Here is a 20,737-nt window from a genome sequence, read left to right as displayed (position 1 = left end):
GTTATGTGGGAGAGGAACTGAAAACTTCTCAGCTTCCCCATCCTCATCACAGCAGATCCGGCCCCAAAATGCAGGATGAGACACTCTCTCCTCCCCAAATTCCATTCTCATTCATTTACAGCTAGCCTAATGGTTTTTGCAAGATTTGTTGCCTTTATAAGCTCATGATTTCAAGTTCCATTACTATGTAACACCATGATTTTTCCACATTTTGGTTCGTCCCGGTACTGATCTGCTCTGAGGGGTTCCAGACAGTTTCTTCAGAAGCCCTGAAGTCTAGAAGAGGCTGCAGAGAAAAAAAAAAAAAAGTAGCAGATGCCCCAGGTGAAACACATCTCAAGTACCTCAGTTGCCCTCTAGTTGGGGCAGCAAAACATCTTTGGTCATCAGCAACAGACCAATGGAAACAAAAAGCCTTTCTCCAGTGCATAGGTTGTTTTTCCCTATGCAGCGAGTGTGGTTATTTTTTATTTATATCTTTGGCATGTTTGGCAGTAAGAACTGTTGGAAACAGAACATTTTTCTTCTGAAAGCTGTAAAGGGTTTTGCTGTTGTGTACCTCCATCAAACAAGAGAACTTCTCCCTTCCTTGCACTGGTCACTCACTCGGTGACATGACTCATCCACTAAAGGCCAGCTCTGCACCAGCACAGAAAGGAAACCTCAGCTTCCTCTCTGAAACTACCGAGTCTCCAGAAAAAAAAAAAAAACACACTATTTCTAGTGGCTAGCACATTGTCATGAGACTTGCAGCTCCACTCACTTCGAAGCAGAGCGCAGTTGCAGGGCTCGTACAACCGTGGGGATGTTGGCTTCTAAACTGCCAAGTTTGCCCTGGATTTCAGAGCCCTTCTGTACCTGCCATTCTCAACAGGGAGAAAAGAGAGGAAGTCTCTGATAGAGGAATTTGTACCACTGTAATTTGGTATTTCCTGTAGAAGAGGAAGGGGTTAACTTTCTTCCCCTAAAAAGCAGAGGGGCAAACTTTTCTGAAAGTAAAACCATAAATGAGGAAACAACAGTGAAGAGCTTAAAAGGAGTGCTCAGCTAGCTGCTGTGCAGAAGACAGGCCTATTGAAACCTTGAGGTCTGTGAAGACAGAAAGGGTTGGGGTTGATATATCTGCCTGCTGCATTAAGGATCCACGGGAGACAAAACAAACCCTGAAATAATAGACTTTGTTCTCTTTTCTGAAGCTGACCTCAGTGACAGAGATCAGGGTGATGTCCATGAGTCATGTGTAGGTGCAAGAGAGAGACCACGGGAGTGTGAGTCACAATGACTAGGACTGTGGTTGTCCAGAAGTGCACAATAAGCCCTACTGATAGGGCTTATTCAGAAAGCAGAACATAATTTGCTTAGGCAACGCCATATATTCATTGGTCCCAACTTTGTACAAACTCCAACTTCTAGAAAATATTTAGCAAGAAATAGTTGCAACAGCAACAAAAAAAGTGGCTTAGTATTAAAGTTTATCAATATTGTAAAATTTACTAGTGGTGCCGTCCTAAAAAAAAGTCAGCGGAGCATTGGGAATTTCTTAGTTTCTGAATTTAATTTAAATGCTTTCAGGGAATGTGGTTTGTCATACTGGGTAAGGCACTCACCCTCTGTTACCCGCACCCCAAGAAATATCTCCAGCTACATATCTGATATGTCACATCAGTCATTAAAAATGCTGACCGATCATTAGATCTTCAAGTAGATGACTTAGAGGGAATTATTTCATAAAATAGCTGAAATATACCAAAAGCTACAATAGGCAACCTTGCTGCAAGTGCTGACTAGGAATAATCAGACAAAAACAAGGTGTCTTCTCCAAAAAACATGATTTCAAGAAAAAGCAATGGACTCCATAGACTTATTTAAAAACAGCTAGAGCAAACAAGCACTTCACACTGGCTAACAGAATAGGGGGAACTTAAACAGAAACCTCATTAATTTGTACTCCAGCTTCAATTAAAAAAAAAAGATTCCTACACATCCAAAAAAAATCCACCAAAAATGATATTAAGGCTAATGCTTCCATCACCCACATTGGTATGATTATAGTTGCCAGAAGCTTTATTAACCGAACAGCATATTTATTAACAACTTGCTAGCCAGTGCTGTGACATAGAACAGTGTTGGCCTTGGCTGTTTTCCCAACACAGAGGAATGGTACCAACACCACTTCTGCAACAGTTTGCCGTTAGGATTACACCCCAACAGACACTTCCGAAATTGGGGTGGAAAGGAAACCTGACAGCATGGAATCAGTCAGGCATTCAGCAAGTTTGCTCAATACCTTGTCACGTTTACAGAGAGGATCAGAATACAGATGCAAAGGCTCCTGCCCAAGTCAAGGAAGGAGAGTCAGTTCCCTCGGTGTGCGGCTGTGTTGCTCAGCAAGTGCCTCACTTGGGGTATTTGACAAACTGACACTCTGCCAAACTGAGTGTCGAACTCAGCTTGTCAAATACACGCAGTGCTGCACTGCAGCTCTCTCCAGGCTGTCACAGTCTTCACTGAGATGCTGTCCTGGGCAAATGAAAAGGGAAAAAAAGGTTTGAACCTCCTGTTAAACTTCAGAGACTTTTTCCAGTTAGCAAACTGTCATCATCCCTCCCGCATTTCCCCCTCCAACGTTTTTCTTTGGGTAAGGGAGAACCACACAAGCAGACATTGCCTTCTGCTGAGGGAAATGTCCACTATATTAGTTCAAAGGCTAAAGCTCTGTGGAGCTGGAAATGATGCCAAGTTTTAAACTAACCTTCTGCCTTAGCTATACATATACATTGGTAGCTTGAAATATTGACAAAATGTCCATCCAAATGCTCACACATGCAATTTGGGTACAACATCATGAAGACCAATGTCTCTCTAGACACACAAAGTCTAGACAACGAACCTGAGAACATACTGCAGTGGAACAGTTCTGCATTGGTTAGAGATAAGGGCATGATAATCTAACAGACTTTTCACAGCTTTCATTTTTATCCTCCTAAATTTAAACAAGTTTTCCAGGCTTCTCAGATTTAATTTCTTTTATTTTGGTCCCTATGGTACAGGTTGGGGTGAAATCCTGGCTCTATACATGCCAAAGATGAAGTTCCTTTTGGCAGGAATAGCCTTAGGGTTTTACCTCTTATTGTACCTCTGATAGCTAAAACCAATCTTTTTACCTAGACCTAAAGATTTGAAGAAGGAACCCTTCTAGACTGTCTAAAAAAAAAAAAAAGTACAACTCTGCCCCTGTGCATGCATGTAGAGGATCACCACTGGTTCTTCTGGAAGTAAGATCAGCTGCCAGCATTGGCTCAGAGTCTAGTGCCATGTGTGTTCACTTCTGGAAAAAAAAAAAAAAAAAGTAAAAAAAAGAAAAAGCAGCCACAGAGGCCTCTGGTCCCTGCAAACTTCAGTCCCAAACTCTGCCTGCCAGCATGAAGCTGCACTGTTACATGTTATAAAGACTGTGATATTAAATAAAAACCAAAGCACCACACAGAGAAACAATGAACTTCTTTGGGAATGAAGTGAAACTTTCTCTTCCGTTGTCAAACCAACCCCCTTCTGCTTCATTTTGAGCTCACAGAAGCAGCCTCTCCTGCAATAAATGGAGTTTTTCACCCTAACACTCTGACATAATCCACGTTCCTTTAAGTATGAATACAAGCTCCTCCTCCCAGTATTCCTTAGCACAAAGATCAGAAGATGCTGTCAACTCCTCTGTTCCTTTAACAAGAGTATTAATTAAATTCAGAAAAGCACTTGAATTAAATAAAATATATACAAGAGAAGATATTGCTAAGTACTACCATGCACCGTGTCATTCTGGGATGTTGACAGTTCAGAATTTGAGTCTAAAAACAATCTGAAATTCTGACATGTAACTCTTGGAAAAATTCATCATGACTCCTAAACTGCACACATTTTGCATAACACTAGTTTAGTGTCATTCATATTCTCTGCAGGCCAGGCCCAGCTATAGCCTAGTTTTAATCATGGCACTTTTAGCTTCCTTCCTAGTCCCCTGATCTTAATTTCACGTGACCAGCAGCACCAGTTTCTGAGAAAGCAGCCAAACTATCTTTGGTATCAAAATGAAAAACGAAAACGGTTATGCTAATTATATTTTGGAAGGCTGACCATTAAAGACATGAAAGTAGAAATCAGCTGCAGTATGCTAACAGCATTCCACAGAGAGCAATTTATTAAATCTTTTCTATGTGACTTCTGGGGCTCTATTTTAAAAGGATGATCATAGGATCTCATCAATATGAAAAGGGAATGTATTTTTGTTGTCGTTTTTTTTTTTAAATGTAAAAATACAAAATAAAAAATGTCAAATATGTGTTCTTTATACGTGCTCCAAAAACAGCAGAGTAAAAAAAGGTTTAACAGCAAAGAAACAGCTACAACTTTGCAGATTAAATCAACTTCTAGATGAGGTTACTACAAAAGCTTTGCAATTCTTACATTCCCCCTACTCTCCACATTACACCTTTAGTGTGATGTAGATAGCAAATAGCCCTTTGTTCTGGCTCTTAATTTGGAATAAATTTCAACCACAATAGATAAAAGTAGCATGTTGCAATGGATAAAAGAAGTGTGTGCATTTCATGAGTATTAGAAAACTCATGTCAGTGCTAATAAGCTGATTTAAGATCATTCTAGCAAAAGACTTACTGGTTTAACCACAATTCAAACTGATGTGTGGTTGGTCAAATTCCTCTCCTTCCAAATCAAACTCTGCAGTACCATGGAAAATGAAAAAAAAAATGTTCTGAAGGGTTCACATAGCTGCTGTTGGTCTTAATAAAGCCAGGATGAGCTCCCTCTGCCTGAAAATGCTTTCAGTAAAGAGTTAGATACTGCATGCTAACTACTGGCAGCACAGAGGTAAAAGAAAAATAAACCTGTCTCCCCATAATACCTCCCAGACATAGCAAAGTGTGATGGAGGGGCTGAGCTGCACAAAGGAAGACTGAGCAGGCTTTTCAGCAGGTATCAGTTACCAGACTTGCCTTAACTTCAGTGCTGATTTCTAACAGTGGGAGATCTGGCCTTGAGAGGAGGGAAAAAAGGGGGGGGGGGGGGGGGGGGGGGAGAGAAAAAACCCACAGCATTGCTTCTGCTATTGCAGCTTAAAATAATCCCCCATTGTGGCTTTCTGAGGGGGAAAACAGCCACAAGAAACGTTGCTGTCAGCAACAGATAAGAGGAGGGTCACACAGTGGAGATAATTCTATCAGCAGATGGGAACAGAGCTTTCTACCCCACCCTGTAATGATAGTATCTCATTTGAATGGATTTTTCATTGTCAGAGCTTCTGGTTTCAGGCTAAAATGGGTATTTCCAACTAAAGGCTTAGTGTCATAAAACAGACTGAGCAATCAAGTGCATACTCTGGGGGAAAAACAGAAAGTTTTTCTTCCTGCATTCTCCAGTAAGTCCCTTATTGAAGTCAGAAAATGCTTCGTTTTCAACCCCCTCCAAGCCCCATACCATCTCTCAGGGATTTTTACATGGCTGTCAGACAGCTCTACAACTTGTGGTGAAAATAAATGTAAAGTAAAATTATTGCATAGGTTTGACTCTAAGCCTAATAACATGTGTAAACATGTGGCTGTGTGTTTTTCACATGCTGAGTGGCAATGTCCTAAGATGCAGATTGCAGCAATTTCAGGACATGCAGTTATTGTTCAAGATTTGAGCTGGAATCAAGGCCATCGCTGTTTTCTGCTTAGTTAAACCCAAATGGCAGCCTGCATTAGAAGTAAGAATCCCCACAGATCTGTGGTGAATGGGGTCTGCTGATCCTGACCATCAGTAAACCTTGCGACGTGCTTCTCCTAGGAGCTAGAATTCTTCATTATAACCAAATCAAATTCAAATGAGTTTCCTCGTGGCAGACTTCCATTGGCTGCCATTCTGATCCATTTAGGATCTTCTCATGCTCCCAACCCTGCAGCTGAAACTGCTGTGAGCTTTGCCTGACAAATTTTGGAATATTTGGCTCAGGAGGTTCAATCTCATCTATAAGGCAGGCTCCAGCAAAGCCTGGAGCTGAAGCCCAAGGGGTTTGCTTCACTGCAGGCAAGCTGGGCTATATATGCAAGCATATCTCCCTGTAGCACGTCTTCTGACTTGGATAAGCTAGTAACGTAAAAACAGAGCAAGAGGCCAAATGCTGCAGCCAGTTCACTATTAACTCCTGCTCTTTAGCTGGCAGGTCCTAAGCAGCTAAAGCAGCTAGCTACCTAAAGCAGCTCTAAGCTACCTGCTCTGCCATACAGCTCAGCTCCAGTCTGAGCCCATTGCTGCAAACAGCGCTATATTCTGCTTTGCCAGAGGGCTCACAGGGTTGAAGATGGAGCCTTTTCAGTGGCATATGAATTGCTTGCTCCCCAGGAGGAGCTGTGAAACTGCAGCATAGGGCAGCAGCTTTATGGACAGCCCCGTCCCTGCCCCTGCTGGAACCTGGAGGCCTTTTTTCCCCCTGGCTCTGCAGCAACTGGGAAGGCCCTTGCCTCTCCTTTCAGGGGTCTTTGGGCTGCAGGTTACTGGACGAGGTGGTGACCAGCTGCCTTGTCCTAAGGAAAATTCCTAGGCACTGTGACTTGGCGAGTACAGCCACTGCCCCAGTTTTGGTGAGGACCTGGGTGAGAGCCTGAAGTGCATCAGTGAGGACTATCCCTAAGCAGCTGCAGGAAGCATAAACCAGCCGCATGTTCCTGGTGCTGTCTTCCTGTGCTACCCTGTTACCTCTACCACACAGCCCCATGTACGTTGGTTTTTTTCCTTGCTTTTGTCAAAAGACTGAGAGCAGCCCCTCCTTGCTCAGCCCAAGCTGTCTGTCCCCTCTGCCTATCCCTGCTTCACAATAAACATCTTCTCCATCTTGTCCTGTGAATCTGACTTTCACTCTTCAAACTTGCTCCAAAAAGTGAAAAGCATAATCCAGCACTTTTTCTCAACAGACAAATTAGCCCCACTTCTAATGGGAAACTACACAGTCTCCTACCTTGTGCCTCTACATCTCCTTCCCATACCTTCCCTTTGTTTTCGCCGTGGAGGCTCTCCTGGTACCACTGTCCATCTGTCTGCACACAGCACTGCGCTGGCGGGCACTGTCACGCAGGAGACAGCAAGGCTGCCCGCCCCTCTGCCCAGTGCCGCGCGTGACACGTCGGTGCTGTGTTGGTGCCCTCACTGCACGCTGTTTGGAGCCTTCCCCAGCAGGGCTTTGCAGAGCTGCATCCCTACTGCAGCAGTTCAGCGCCAGGCCCCGGTCCTGGACAGGCTTTCCTGCAGCACCCAAGATCAAACCCGCCTCTCCTGTCAGATCAGCACTCGTGGTAAAACCTGTCCAGTGGGACAGCGAGGTGGATGGGCCAACCCTGCTACCCCCCCCTCTTCAGGAACAGGTACGCCCCGGCAGGCACACTGCTGAGGTCTGGGACATTCAAAAGCAACCCTGATCCAGACCTCAGGCCCGGGATTGCTATAAGGGACAGAAAAACAGGATGCACTGGCCCCCGCTCCTGTCTGCCCCACAGCTCAGCACACAGAGTCACAAGCACAAGGCACCATTCAAACACTCGGGTGAGGAGGTTGTGGGTTTTGCTTATGGCTGCAGGAACAGCTTGCAAGGGCAGGAACCAGAAATGCTGCAACCAGCACCTTACAGCTTGCGCAAAAGGACCAGGAAGGGCCTGATAAACCCATTACCTGGCATTGCTGGCTGCGTGCCCTCCCGCATCCCCCCGTACTCACCTTTGATCTCCAGCCCCTGCCCTGGCTCCTCCGCGGCGCTCAGAGGACTCTGCCTTCAGCTGTGAAGGGGAAGGAAGGAGGTGCGTGGGTGACCACTCATCTGACAGCCTGGAGTCAATGGGCAGCGAAGTAAAGGAGCTGAAGAGCATGGCTGCGCCTGGCTGGGACACCAGCTCTCCCTGGTAAAACCCTCCTCCATCCCACAACTTCCCCCACTCTTTGTTTGCGGTGTCTCATCTATGACTAATTGAGATCAAAATCTCCCTACAGCCAGCAACTCATCTGTAGCGTGTGTGCATGTGAGCCCAGTGGGAAGCACGTGCATCCCAGTACCAAGTAGGCTACGTACGCATCACTAATGATATAAATTGTCATTCTCATCAATGAATCAGGGTCCCAAGGACAGCACTGTCTGTCTGAGATGGGAGAAGTTTGCATGCCCTAACCCTGTGGTTGCAGAAGCATACACTACCCCACACCACAGCTCCTCCCCAAAGGGAAATACCAAAAAAAGCTCCTCTGGTTTAGGAAGATGGGCTCCCAACATGGAGGGGAGGCAACCTGAATCTGAGCTGGCTCCGGTCCCCTGGAAACTGGTGGTGTAATGGAGGCAGAACAGCTTTCTGTATTGCCAGGGATGCAGGCATCCCATGTGTTTTGGCACCCCATCACCAGTGGTCCACGGGGCAACTACCCCCAGGGACGATCCCCCCCCATCCCCAGCCACCCGTCAGCCAGCTGGATGGGGAGCTGGCACCTACCGTGCTGAGCTAGCCGGGACCCACCAGGGCAGGGGCACCAGCATGGGGCTGGCCCCAGTGGTGGGGGCACAGCCCAGGCACACAGCTCGTTTTTGAAGGGGCCGCTCCTCCTTCGAGAGGAAGCTGTGAATGGGGAAGATAAGGCTGAGGTTAGATAACAGGAAATGTCTGGATGCGAGTGACAACACGTCCAGGTTGTGAAAGCTGTTCTCCCCATCCCGCGCCAGGGTGCAAGGCTCAGAGCAGGGTGAGAGGCAGCTGGGACAGCCCTCACCCCGTGCAGCCATGTCACCTCAGCAGGCCTGGGCCACCAGAGCAGTGCTGCTTCTCTCTTCATGACCCAGCTGAAGGCATTGTCCTGCCGGCCCTGGTATTTCCACAGGGAAGTGACCTGGGCAGCTGTGCTGGCTGCCCACAGCCAGCCACCCCTCAACTGCCCAGCCCACAGCAAATCCAGGCTGTGGGGGACCAGAGGAGCTGTGAGGAGGGCCACAGTGCAGGGCAGAGACTGCCAGGAAGGCTTTGGCTCAGGGGACAGGCTCATTGCCATGCTTGGCCCTGAGGGGGTCTCTTGTGTCTCTTGGCTGCGTAAGGAGCTGGGACAAGGGCTGCCGAGGTTCATGCAGAAAAGTAAGAAATAATGCTTTGTTCAGAGTCATTTGGAATTATAACCAAAGCAAGATCCTCTGTTTCTCACCTCCTGTCCTCTTATGGCCTGCCTGCAATACTGGGTGCCCTAAGGTAGATGCGCCATCATCTCTTAGCGCTACTTCCATCTAACCTGCCCGGGAGCAAGGCCAGTCAACGCAGCTCGAAACGGCAGCCAATGAGCTATCTGTGCTCAAACTATCAATACAGAAGCCAAACTGATTCAAGCAAAAGCAGAAATTTTAGAGTGAGATTCCTTAGTGTGGACAATATGGCATACTACATTTTTTCAGGTGAAGACTCATCAAAAAGCGTCACTTTGTGCCTGCACTGTCCCAAGTGTTTGCCAACAGCTAGCAGTGCCAGTGTGATGAAGGCTTTGTTATCCTTCTTACAGGACTGATCTTCCCACTCCCAATGCTCAGCTGCTATCTTTCCTTTCCAATTTTTACCTCACAGGTTTCCCTTCCCAGCCTCCCCACTTCTGTCCTGGCTCTACAGCCAAACCGCACGGAGATCCTCCTGCTAATGCAGGCCCCAGCAGCAAATGCTAGAGGATCTCCAGCAGCTTTCAGTTACATTATCAGCATGCTTGGGCTGCAGCCACATATTTTATTATGCTTCTGCAGTTCTGTCCAAACCCCTGATCTGGAAAACACACACGTCTGAGAGTAACTGTGTACTCTGAGTTCCTTGGGACTGCACACAGGCTACTTCTGAGCCTACATGTGGATGCTGGGGACACCAGCGTCCCTGCTAAAAGCAAAACTTGGCCCTTGTGCTGAGGGATAGTTAGATAATGAGGACTACAGTTACTCTCAAGTTCCTCTTTCATCTGCCTGTGTTTTAAAATATATAATAAAAGAGGAATGGAAAGGTCTGGTTGGTTTTGCTTTGGTTTTAATTGGAGGAAAGAAATAGGCTTGTTCATGTAGTTTGTATAGTTTTTTCCTGGGTTTCTTTTTCACTCTCCCTTTCTCCTGCTTGTACCCAAAAGGCTTTGAAATGGGTCACCTTTGAGGTGAACTATAGAAAGAAAAAAAAGGCAGATATTTTATTTCCACTCTTTGTGGGAATGCAATACAGAGGAGATTAGGAGACTTACTGCAAGTCTGATGATTTTGTCCTGCTCATTTTTGTGTCACCTGGCTGCACCTGATAGCAAGCCTTGCAAATCTAGGAACAGAATCACCCTGAAAAATGCTCTTTGGATATTTCATGCTCCCCTTGGGTGGTTACACAAATTATTACTGACTTTACATGTCCAGAGCAAGAAACAGACTGATAAAAAACAGTAATGAAACTGAACCAGTGTGAAAAGCAGCAAGATCATTTCACATCCAACAAAAAGGCCCAAGGGCATGACTGCAAACTTTGTGTTAGGAGCTGGGATCCTTCACTGCCAACCTGCAATGAATTCCCTGTCTGCACTCCATGGTACCATCCAAATCAGCTAGCTTGAAGTTTATTCAGTTATGTCAGCATGAGCTTCTGTCAGACTTCCTAGCACATATACCAACACAGACCTTTAAACCTTGCAGCGGGTTGATCTAGTGCCCCTCTCCAGCCAAGATGCTCTTCTTCACGCTGCACCTAATTGCCGCGCAGTCCTGCAGACCAATATTGATATCTAAGGTGGATGTTTCACTGCAAAGCTGACTTCCTCTGCAGCTTACAAATGTCACCACACTACCCTACTCAGTGCAATAGCCTTGAAATTGCACTCAATATTTCCTAATCAAGCTAGCTTTTTCAGTACGTTTGCAGCATGCAGCTCTGTGGCCTGCTCTGGGAAGGGGAAGAAGGGAGGTAGAGAAGTTGGGCGGATTACAGACGGCCAGCAAATACCATCTCAGAGGTCTTTACACGTTGTTCCCCAAAACACAAAATTGTCTTGGAAAACAACACAAAGTGGCTAAAATGGGTCACAGAGACTGTCTGATTAGCACACAGTAAGTTATTTTGCATTTTAGTTTCAAGTGACTGTACTTTTTACCTGTCATAAAATAAGCCATAAAGAATTAGCAGGTTTGTACTGGACACAGACACATTCAGGCTCATTCTACATCTGCACTGCTCTGTATTCATTAATCTTAACTGAGTTAGTAAATGCCAGATGAATGCTGAGTTTGCACCACTCCTCAGTGTACCTTCACAGGACAGCAGGAGATTTTCCCTTGGGACAATTCATTGCATAAATATCTTCAAAGCCAACATGCTCCTCTTGATGAAGCAATTAAAGCTATATAGACCAAATCAGGCCTGATGACAATCATCAGTGGCTGCCTTTCATTTCAGTTTTCTCATACAACCCAGTTCTGCCATCCTGCAGCACCCACAATTGAGACCAACAGTTTTTACACCACTACACCAAGTGATGCAAACACAAATCATTCCTATATCAAACAAAAAAATACCAAACCACTCTCCCTCAGATTCTCCTCTCATGTGAAGAGCAATATTTCCCCGTGCACTGGCTATTTTCAGTATCATTTTCAATTTACTTGCCTCCATCCATGGGTCTTGGGGGAGCTTTCAGATTAAATCCCAAAGAGCCAGTCACTGCTAGACTTTCTCCTGAGCTGTCTCTGAGCAGCAGTTGCTGATGTGCCCTGCCTGCAGCACAGTGTCAGTGCCTGAGGCTCTAAAGAAGACAGGAACGCACCCTCCAGCAGTCAGAGCTGAGCACAGCACGTGGTGATTTCTCCAGATGTCACCGAACTCTTACACTTCTCCACGTTACAGGTGGTGTATGGGCAAAGCTGAGGGGTCCAGTGTGAGCCTAGCATAAATGTGCACAGGGGGAAAAAAAGAAAGAAAAAACAGTACAAAGAAGGTCATTCGCATGAGTGACCATACCACTATGAGAGGCGAGGAGAGGAGGAAAAGGGAGGCCAGGAGCAATTCTGAGCCTTACATCTGGAAGCACTCATGGACCTGGATCCTCCAGGGAGTGGGAGGGGATGAGCACTGTCAATCTCCAGAAGACAGAGGATGAAGACACAGCTTAGCTCGAGGCACAAAAAAAAAAACAAAAAAAAACACACAAGCAAACAAAAAAAACCTACACCAACGCAGGAAAAAATGGAAAAAATGACAACTATTTCTTGAAGGCAGTACATGATGGAGGAGCTGTACATGATACATGAGCTGTACATGATGGAGGAGCTCACTGGGGAGACCCTCCCGCAACAAAGGCCTTTAACCCCCGCAGCAGGCCTCGTGGGAAGAATCTCTTTGGTCAGCAAGCTAGGTCAGAGACATTGCATCCTTGCCACCAGTCTGCCTGTGGACATAAGACTTCACCACTAGTCTGCCTGTTTGCTAGTTCCTTCTGCAAAACAGACACTCGGCTAAACTCTGCCTCTCTGGCTAACCTGAGCTTTGAGTCATGTGAAGATATCGTTTCCATTTTGAACCCTTACTTCATTCCGAAAAGAGAAAAAAAAATCATACCACATGGACCTTCCATTTTGCTGTAAATGCTATCTCCCTCCCTTCCTGCCCCCTTCTCAGGCAGGCACACAGTGGTAAGAGTCAGAGGCTGGGCTCTAGCAAATGGAGGATGTTTCTGTTCATGGTTGATTATGTGTTTGTCACTTTTATTTTAGACTTCTGGTTAAGGAAAGAGAGGGAGAGAGAGAGAAGGGCACAAACCAAGAGGCTCAAAGCTGTTTTTCAGATGGACAGTGACAGATAAGAAAACCCCACTAACTGTCACAGTCATTGAATGACCCAAAAGACATTCTGTACAGCATATACTATTAATAATAGTAGTATAAAATGAATAATAGCAGTGTAAGTATTGTAATTCCAAAGAAGTAGAAAAAGAATGTCAGGCAGAGGTCAAGTGGGTTCAGGTAGCTTGAGTCCATTCCTACTCCACATCAATTAGTACGCCTAGATTTTTATACAAGGAGAGGAAAACCAGACCATCTTTTGCTTTCCCCAAGTCTGCCATCCCATTCAGCAGAGACCAGTTCTCTGTTCACATGCTAAGAATCATAACCTTGCCTAGAGGTTTTGCTTCAAAATAAGCTCATATTGCAGCTATCTATCTCCTTAATTTCACCACAACATTGAAAAATAAAGCCATATTTTCCTGTATTTACTCCCTCAAAGGACTATGTTTTCTCTTGCAGTAATCTTGTTATGTGGCTAGGCAAAGAATAAGTCTTACTCTGGGTAAGACTTTGATAGACTCTCTCTTAAAGAAATTTGGATCTGTGAAGATCTATTTTATTCACTGCTGATGTCAGTGCAGTTACTGCATACACATTATCCCTAATAACAGAATCCTGCCCTAGAATACTAAGAAAACAGCCATGGATTCACCTTTTTTTTCTTTAATAGCAGAATTTTTTAACAAGCATGTAAGTCATAAAAAAGCCAGGATTGTGCTGATTCTCTCCCCACAAGAGATTGTGCTTTGGATGCTAATCATTGTCTTTTACTGATCATGATAAGTTACACCTTTCTCTGCATGCTATGTTCAGAAACAATGCATTAGCCAAGTTTCTCTGCTGCCAGTTTCTGGTGATCTTATCAGATGAACATCCTGGGTATAGAGCATGTCTGGTTGCTAGACGGCGTAACAAGCAAAGGTCTGTGTTAAACTTGCACACTCTCATCCTGTGGCTATTGGAGGACCTGAACTGTACCAGGCCTTTTCTGGCATGGGAATGCATCAGGAAAAGCAGCTCTGCAGAGCAGTGTTCCGATATGGTCATTGCTCAAGAGGCCATTGCTGGCAAAAGTAATTAGAAAAGTCGGGAAAGAAAAATGCATCAGGACTTTTCAGTTCAGAGATACTAACTCTGAAAGGCTTCTGAGTCACAGATAACTGGAGAATGGGAGTGCACTATGCAGATACCAGTTACTCTGTTCTTCAGTTCTTTCCTTGGCATCTGCTTTTGGCAAACCCTAAGTGATAGGGTGCCAGCTTGGCTGGCCCCTTGTCTGACCTCAGGCAGATGCTCTGCTGTTCAGTTAAGCCTCAGACACAACTGCAGAAACAACACGAGACCAACAGTACCGGGAATGCCTGTAATACCAAAATGGCGTGTTTATCAGTCCTGCACTCCCACAGGCCTGCAGGCAGCCACCACAGTGTCACCAAGATGCCAGCTTTTGCTGTTCTTGGACCCTCTGCTTCTGGCTTCCAGGAGGAGAGCTGTGTAGCTTATCACTCACCCCCACTTTTAGCACACAGAGGGCATTTCAACACTGCTGCCTTTGCTTGCAGACTCATTGTCGTAGGGAAGTATGTGACCGCTGGGCTCCAGCTCGCAGCTAGCATGCTGTGTTGCTCAACAGCGACGGTTGGGTTTACATCAGCCATCGCCCTCTGTGGCAATGAAGCGCTTCCCCAGCACAGAGCTGCTCTTCAGCTGCAGAAACCATTGTAACAGAACAAAAGGGGGGGGTCACTGTACAGCATACGTCTGTGCCTCAATCCATCAGGCATGCTGCTGGGCATCCCCGTAACCATTGGATCAAACTTGTCCTGCTTGGACATGGAAGGTCTTTGCAGCTGTTCTCCCCAAAGCTGTTCCTCTCCCACCCTACCCCCAATACCTCTCATATCAGGACCACCTGCTTCATCAGACCTCTTCACAGTGGGGCAAGAAAGACCCAAACAAAATTGTGCTGGTAATTGCTAACAAGTTTCAAAAGGGTAGGAGCCCTTTTTTATTGTATATATTTCCTTGACTGGCTGCTACATTTCCCAGCCTTCCCAAGGAGAAAAGTATAGAAAGAAAGATCACAGATCATAACCTGGGCAGTCCTTTCCTTCCTTTAAGGCTCATAAGAGAATATTCATTAAATTGTATGCCTCCACACTATAGCTGACCCAGGATGGACCCACCAAACAGACCAAAATATCCCCAACACCCAGTACCTATTTCCAGCACATCTTTCCTTGTGTGATGGAGTTCTTGAAATATTCCAGGGTATTTTCCATGCCAGTGAAATTCCATCAGCACATCTCTTCACACTGGAATGTTTCACGGGCTATTGCCTACAGCAAGGATGCAGGCTGAAATGCCAGCATGTAGTAATCAAGAATTTCTCCACCTTTCCCAGAGCAGCTGAGTTGTTTGACATGATTTACTCATTCAGATACGAATCAAAGACTCCTTCAAACAACAGCATGGAAAATGAAAAGTTCTATTGAACCTAATGGCTTAATTTTATCCCATGATGTGAGTGCCAATGAACTTTTGAAAACCCCAGTCTGAAAAGTTCAAATATATAAATACAAAAACGACTCCTTTACAAGCAGCTTATGGAGCATTGCACAAATCCATCAAGGTATATAAAAAGCGTATTTTAAGCAGACAGTGATCTTACACAACCTTATCCAGACAGTGAACTTGCACATTCGGCAGCAAGAGAGACACAAAATTGCCCATCAGAGCACACTGCCTGAGCAAGGTATTAGTGTCAGAGCACCAATTACCCTGCTGAGCAGGTTACGATGCCACCAGGCAATTAGGCTGTCTGTAGACTGTCTGCAGGGCAGATTGGGAGGTCTTAATAGGGTCACAGCTGTTCTCATGGCCTCCTGTCACAGACTGGGTAAATATGAATGTTGAATCTTAAAACTGTTCTACTGAGTATCACTTCTACACATTATATTAAGGCTTTACCTAAGGATTTGTAGCTTTTAGTAGATACGAGGCCAAATCTAGGGTGACTGATACATGAAAGTGCCTACATGGCAGGGATCGTGCTTTGCACCCAAAGTCACTGCTCCGTGCTCACATTACTAATTGCTCTGGCCTCCTCTAGGATTGTATTTTCATTGCCCTCCTTCCGTCTCCATGCCCAAAACAATCTGCTCACTGCACATCCAGATAGCAGAGCTGTTAAAGCACACGGGGCCCTCAACAGCCCACCTTTGGCCACCACCCTGCTCTTGAGGTGGTCAATGGAAACTCGCGCCTGAACCGAGATGCGCGGGCACCGAGAGGCGGCCAGACCTGACCAGTGCTCACAGAGCGCTTCAGGAGGGGAGGCCCAAGACGAGCACGCTCCTTGAAAGCTCCAGGGAGAATCCGAAACGACCGCAACGGGGGCCCGGCGCAAGGCCCCTCTGCTCCGGGTGCCTGCGGGGCCGGAGGGCGCTCGCTGCCGGTACGGGCCGGTGACGGCGACAGGGCCCCGCTCCGCCGCGGGGTGGCGCCGCCGCCCAACGCCAGCCCCGCGCCCCCGCCGGGGGAAGGCGCAGCGCGGCGCCGGGCCGGGCCGCGCTCGGCCCTCGAGCGGAACGGGGCCGGCAGCGTTCGGCTCGCGCCGGTTTGGACCGGGAGGCAGCGGCCTGCGGAGCGGCCGTGCGGGGAGGCTGAGCGCCTGCTCCCGAAGCGCTGACCGGGAATTCCGTCCTCGCCTTCCTTGGGAAAAGAGGGAGAGCAGCAGCGTCCTGCCGGGAGGCCAGCCAGTGGCACGCGTCCGGCACACCTGCCCCGCGCAGCTGCTCCAGGTTGCGTCGCGTTTCTCGATCTAAACCAGGTCCTGCCCCGCGGGCCTGTCTTTGTCAAAACGCAGCTGCTAAACAGAGGCACGGGACCAGCTCTTCGCCTTTCCCATCCGGAGCGGGCCGCTCGGTGAGCGTGCCGAAGGAGCAGCCGGTTGCCTGCGCTGCCTCGGGTGGCCTGCTGCTTGGCAGAGCCCCTGTTTCCATGACGGGCGGTGCTGTGGAAACTGCATGGGAACATTCTTTGCAATCCTAGGCTTACAATCTCTCCAGGGAAAGAGCTACTGCTCTGAAAAATACAAGGGCGACTTTTCAGTCTGGGGGTTGGATTTTATTTTTAAAGTCTGTGTAAAAATAATGCAAATAAAGGCTTGTGCCTGCTTGTGGAGCCCAGAAGACGGAGTGGTGGAGCAGTGGCAGAGACATTTTCCCAGGGAGCTTAAAGCAGTCCTGCTGAACAACCGCAACTGAAGTCAAAGCAGCAGCACTGAATTCTTTGCCCTGGGAATTGCCATCCTACCGGCTAAATGTGACCTTTAGTATTATTTTGTCGGCTCTAGCTGACAGTCAGTTCTACTAGAACTTGATTAAGAAGACAAAGAAGGGCCTGGTAATTACAGTAATCTTAGGAACCTGGTTCTTGTCAACATCCCAACCAAGCAATTATCAGAACCATCACAGCCAGCTGCCTGCCTCATCCCTCCCAATCCCAACATCTCAGTTGGGCATCCAAGCACAGTGTGTTTTGGAGAACAACACTATTCCCTGAGCTTCTATGAGCAGAGATGCTGGCAGCCTCCCACAATGGACTGGTGTCTGGTCACAGGGTATGTTCTGTGTCTGCACAAGGTTGCCTTCTTGTCAAGCACCTGTCACCTCACTGAGCTGCTGCACAGAGGTAAGCAGCAGGTGGGTTTCTCAAGCACACAAGCAGTAGCTGCCTTCCTCAGCAGAACAGCAGGGACACCAAGACAGCAAACTTGCAGAAGTGGGCTGTCTGTTCTTCTACACAGCTACTGTCTCTGCTTCATGTTGGCAGGTGTAAGGAATTGCTTCCTTTAGGGTTTAGGGACACAAGTCAGGAGGGCAGTAGGGGAGATAAAAACATTTTTGCTTCTTCTAGAAAATAGGTGGATACTAGCACTGCACCCAGGGGAAGTAACTGGAGATGGTCTGGCCTTATCAGCCTCTTGCATAAACTCCTCTAAGCCACCTAAGAAGGTGCTGTCCAGTGTGGCATAAGGCTAGTGGGAGTTCCAAGAGGGAACTCACAAAGGAAAAATATACCAGAAGACCAGGGCTCTCTCTGAGTCAAGTCTTCCAACCTCGGCTCCGCTGGAGATGTCTGCATTAAGTAGTGCAAGTGCTCTCTTTTTCTGATTCCTCTCTCTTAAAGAGTCCAAACAGATTGTGTTATATATTTGGGTGAGCCCTTCCTGGGCCCCTTGAGAGCAAAACATCTGAGACCTGTGCTTTATGTGACACCCAGAGATGGTCTCTGCTTCATCATTAACTTGATGGAGGTTATGGGCAGGAATTCCTGCATGACTTTTGCTCTCAAGAAAGGGAAATGCACGTTCAACCTTTCCAACTTATATTATGGGACAGAAGCAAGCAAGAGGAAATGGACAGTCTTCACAAAGGACAGATTCAGGTGCAGGATCCATTTTGGAGGGGCAAAGCAGACTTCCAGCACATAGAGGCAGAGCAGCTTTGACCATCAAGACACAAAAATGAGCTCTACCATTTTCCCCTATTTGCTTAGCTCAGTTTCCTTCAGCCTGACCCAGGCAAATGTAATTCTCTTTATCTGACAGTTATAGTCCCGTAAGTTCTGCAAGCATTTCCAGTATGGATGAGCACTGGAACAAGTTTTATGCTACTAGCACCTCCAGAGAGGGAAAGTTTGAGGGGCAAAAGGGATAGGTGAGTGAAAGACCATGCCACACAGCCAACACTTGGAATGCAGATGAGGTGTCAACTGCGGTGTAATGTGTACTCACCACTGGAATGTCCTGCAGGAAAGGGGCCGGCAGTGGTGCCAGGGCAGAGAGTATGAGAAACAAGGTGAGGAACTGAGCTGATCCGCAACCTGCTCCGTCCCAAGGAGGGAGAGCTAGCCCTAAGGGAGAGTAGTGCCCCCCTTCGGCTCTATAAATAAGTGCAGTCAGGTGGGTTTGTCTGGGCTTCTGAGAGCGATGGCAGCTGGCAATCACAGAGGAGCAGGGGCCTTATTACTCTGCAGGGACACCTGAGCTGAATCACCGACAGTATCTGCACGTCAGACGGGGGATCAGAATCCATATGAGCGCGAGGGGAGGGTGAGCAAAGGATAATGCTGATGAAATGGCAGAGTGTGTTCTGTAAGCTGCAAAGCCTTGCCAATGCGTCATGCTCCTGCAGCAGACCCTGGAGCTCCCCTGCTAATCTGTGCAGGGCTCTAGCTCCCTTCCTGGGGTCCCACAAGCTCTCCTGCCCAGAGCTACCCAGAGGTCATCATGTATCCCTTCTGAGCAGTTCCTAAGTCATGCTGTGACTGGTGCCATTTGTCAATTAAAATGTTCTGCAATGTCATTTTCTCAGTGACAGAAACTCTTCGTTTCTCTATTCAGGGCCACATTTTTTCACTTTAATCAATCATTTGTTCATACTGAGTGGGGCATGGTCCTCCTCATTTCATTTACTCTTTTCATTTACTTGACAAAATGAAAGGGTTCTCCAGGTTCTATATATAACATTTTTCACTTGCAAAAAAAAAATGGGAAGAATAAAATAAATGCATATTTGGGATACTTTTTTTCTTTCTGTTATTGGTTCTTTGCCTTTTGCATCATGTTCCCATGAGAAAATATAAAAATCTTTCCTTACTTCACATGCTCTTACAGTTTGTTTGCTTTTTGTCTTTTAAACCTTTTCTCAGTTCGTACACACACTTTCACAAACACACGGTGTGATCATAGTTTGAAAGCAAGTTTGTCTTCCCCTACGTTTTTTATTTTGTATAATAAAAATTGGAAGCATTTCACTTCTGAAAAAATCTCGTCTTCAGCATCTCTCTCAAGCTTACAGCGCACTGAAAATTTTTGACAGATTAGACCATGCTGCTCCTGGACCTACCACTTACGGTCAGTACCTGCTGCGCAGAACTGGCCATTGGCCTCTGTGCTGATGCTCAGCTCCCTCCGTGCAGCTCTGCAGACAGAGCAGACGGTGCTGAGAGCACAGCTGAGAGCGCGAGTCCTCCAGCACCTGGGGGCCAGGGACACCATGGGACTGTGGCAGCCCTGGGCAGCCGCTGCTGTGATGGCCAGGGCTCAGGGCTCACCCTGCTGTGGGACCAGTGAGCTGCTCTCCCACCTGTCCAGCTGAGACCACCAGGGGAAACTTTCTAGCAAGGAAACTCTGAACACAGTGCTCCTAAGAACTTTTGCATTTAGCTGTGGGCCTGATTTAAACATAGAATCATAGAATCATAGAATATCCCGAGTTGGAAGGGACCCATAAGGATCATCGAGTCCAACATACTAGCAATAAAGTCCAAAGAGGTCCAGTAAGGCTGAAGTGGCACAATGGAGCTACTTCCCAAATATGATTTCTCATTTTCTTTCATTCCCAGCTAGACCTTATCAGGCTTTAAAGGAGAGTTTTTTCCTTCCAAATGAAAAGCTTCTTTCCTCTTAATCTTGAACCCATACTGCAACACAGCAGTGTTCTGGGAGAGCCCCCAGATAACGCAGCCTACAACCCCAAATGCAACAGGCTGTTCTCTGAGCTTTGAGGCCAAACAGCACAGCTTTGATTGTGTCCACATAATGAAGTTCTTGGTACCTGGTCTCCAGCATGTGGAGGCCTTGTGGTCCTAAGACATAATCTTTAACTTTTTGTGTGTTTTCTTTCCAGTTCAAAGAGCATGAAAGAGCACATAGCCTGTGCTGCAATCCATCAGAGGAGTATTTTCACAGCATGAACCTGTACTGCCTATGCTGCCTTTTGGCAGTGCTTCCTGATTTATGATATTGTCCAAACAATGCTCAGGCATAATTTCAGAGAATATTAATTAGCAGCAGCTGAAACAGTGCCAGGGTGTGAG

The 20,737-nt window shown here is 46.8% G+C and overlaps 1 long non-coding RNA gene across 3 annotated transcripts; it reads right to left on the bottom strand.

The window, feature by feature from the left end:
• Positions 1-2,049: 2,049 nt before the first annotated feature.
• LOC121077136 lies at positions 2,050-19,363 on the bottom strand. 3 transcript variants are annotated; one of them, XR_005823915.1, is made up of 5 exons: positions 18,651-19,363; positions 8,520-8,642; positions 7,007-7,866; positions 4,669-4,731; positions 2,050-2,520 (listed from the first exon to the last, which is right to left on the bottom strand). It is a non-coding gene; the product is annotated as an uncharacterized LOC121077136 (long non-coding RNA). The 3 variants fall into 3 exon arrangements; XR_005823913.1 differs by having other exon boundaries at positions 7,759-7,866; XR_005823914.1 differs by lacking the exon at positions 4,669-4,731 and having other exon boundaries at positions 7,759-7,866.
• Between the last annotated feature and the right edge of the window lie 1,374 nt (positions 19,364-20,737).

This window comes from Cygnus olor, chromosome 13 (assembly GCF_009769625.2).
Source record: "Cygnus olor isolate bCygOlo1 chromosome 13, bCygOlo1.pri.v2, whole genome shotgun sequence".
Lineage (NCBI taxonomy): Eukaryota > Metazoa > Chordata > Aves > Anseriformes > Anatidae > Cygnus > Cygnus olor.
Note: the sequence above shows the minus strand (reverse complement) of the source record. Positions and strands in the feature narration are given on the sequence as shown.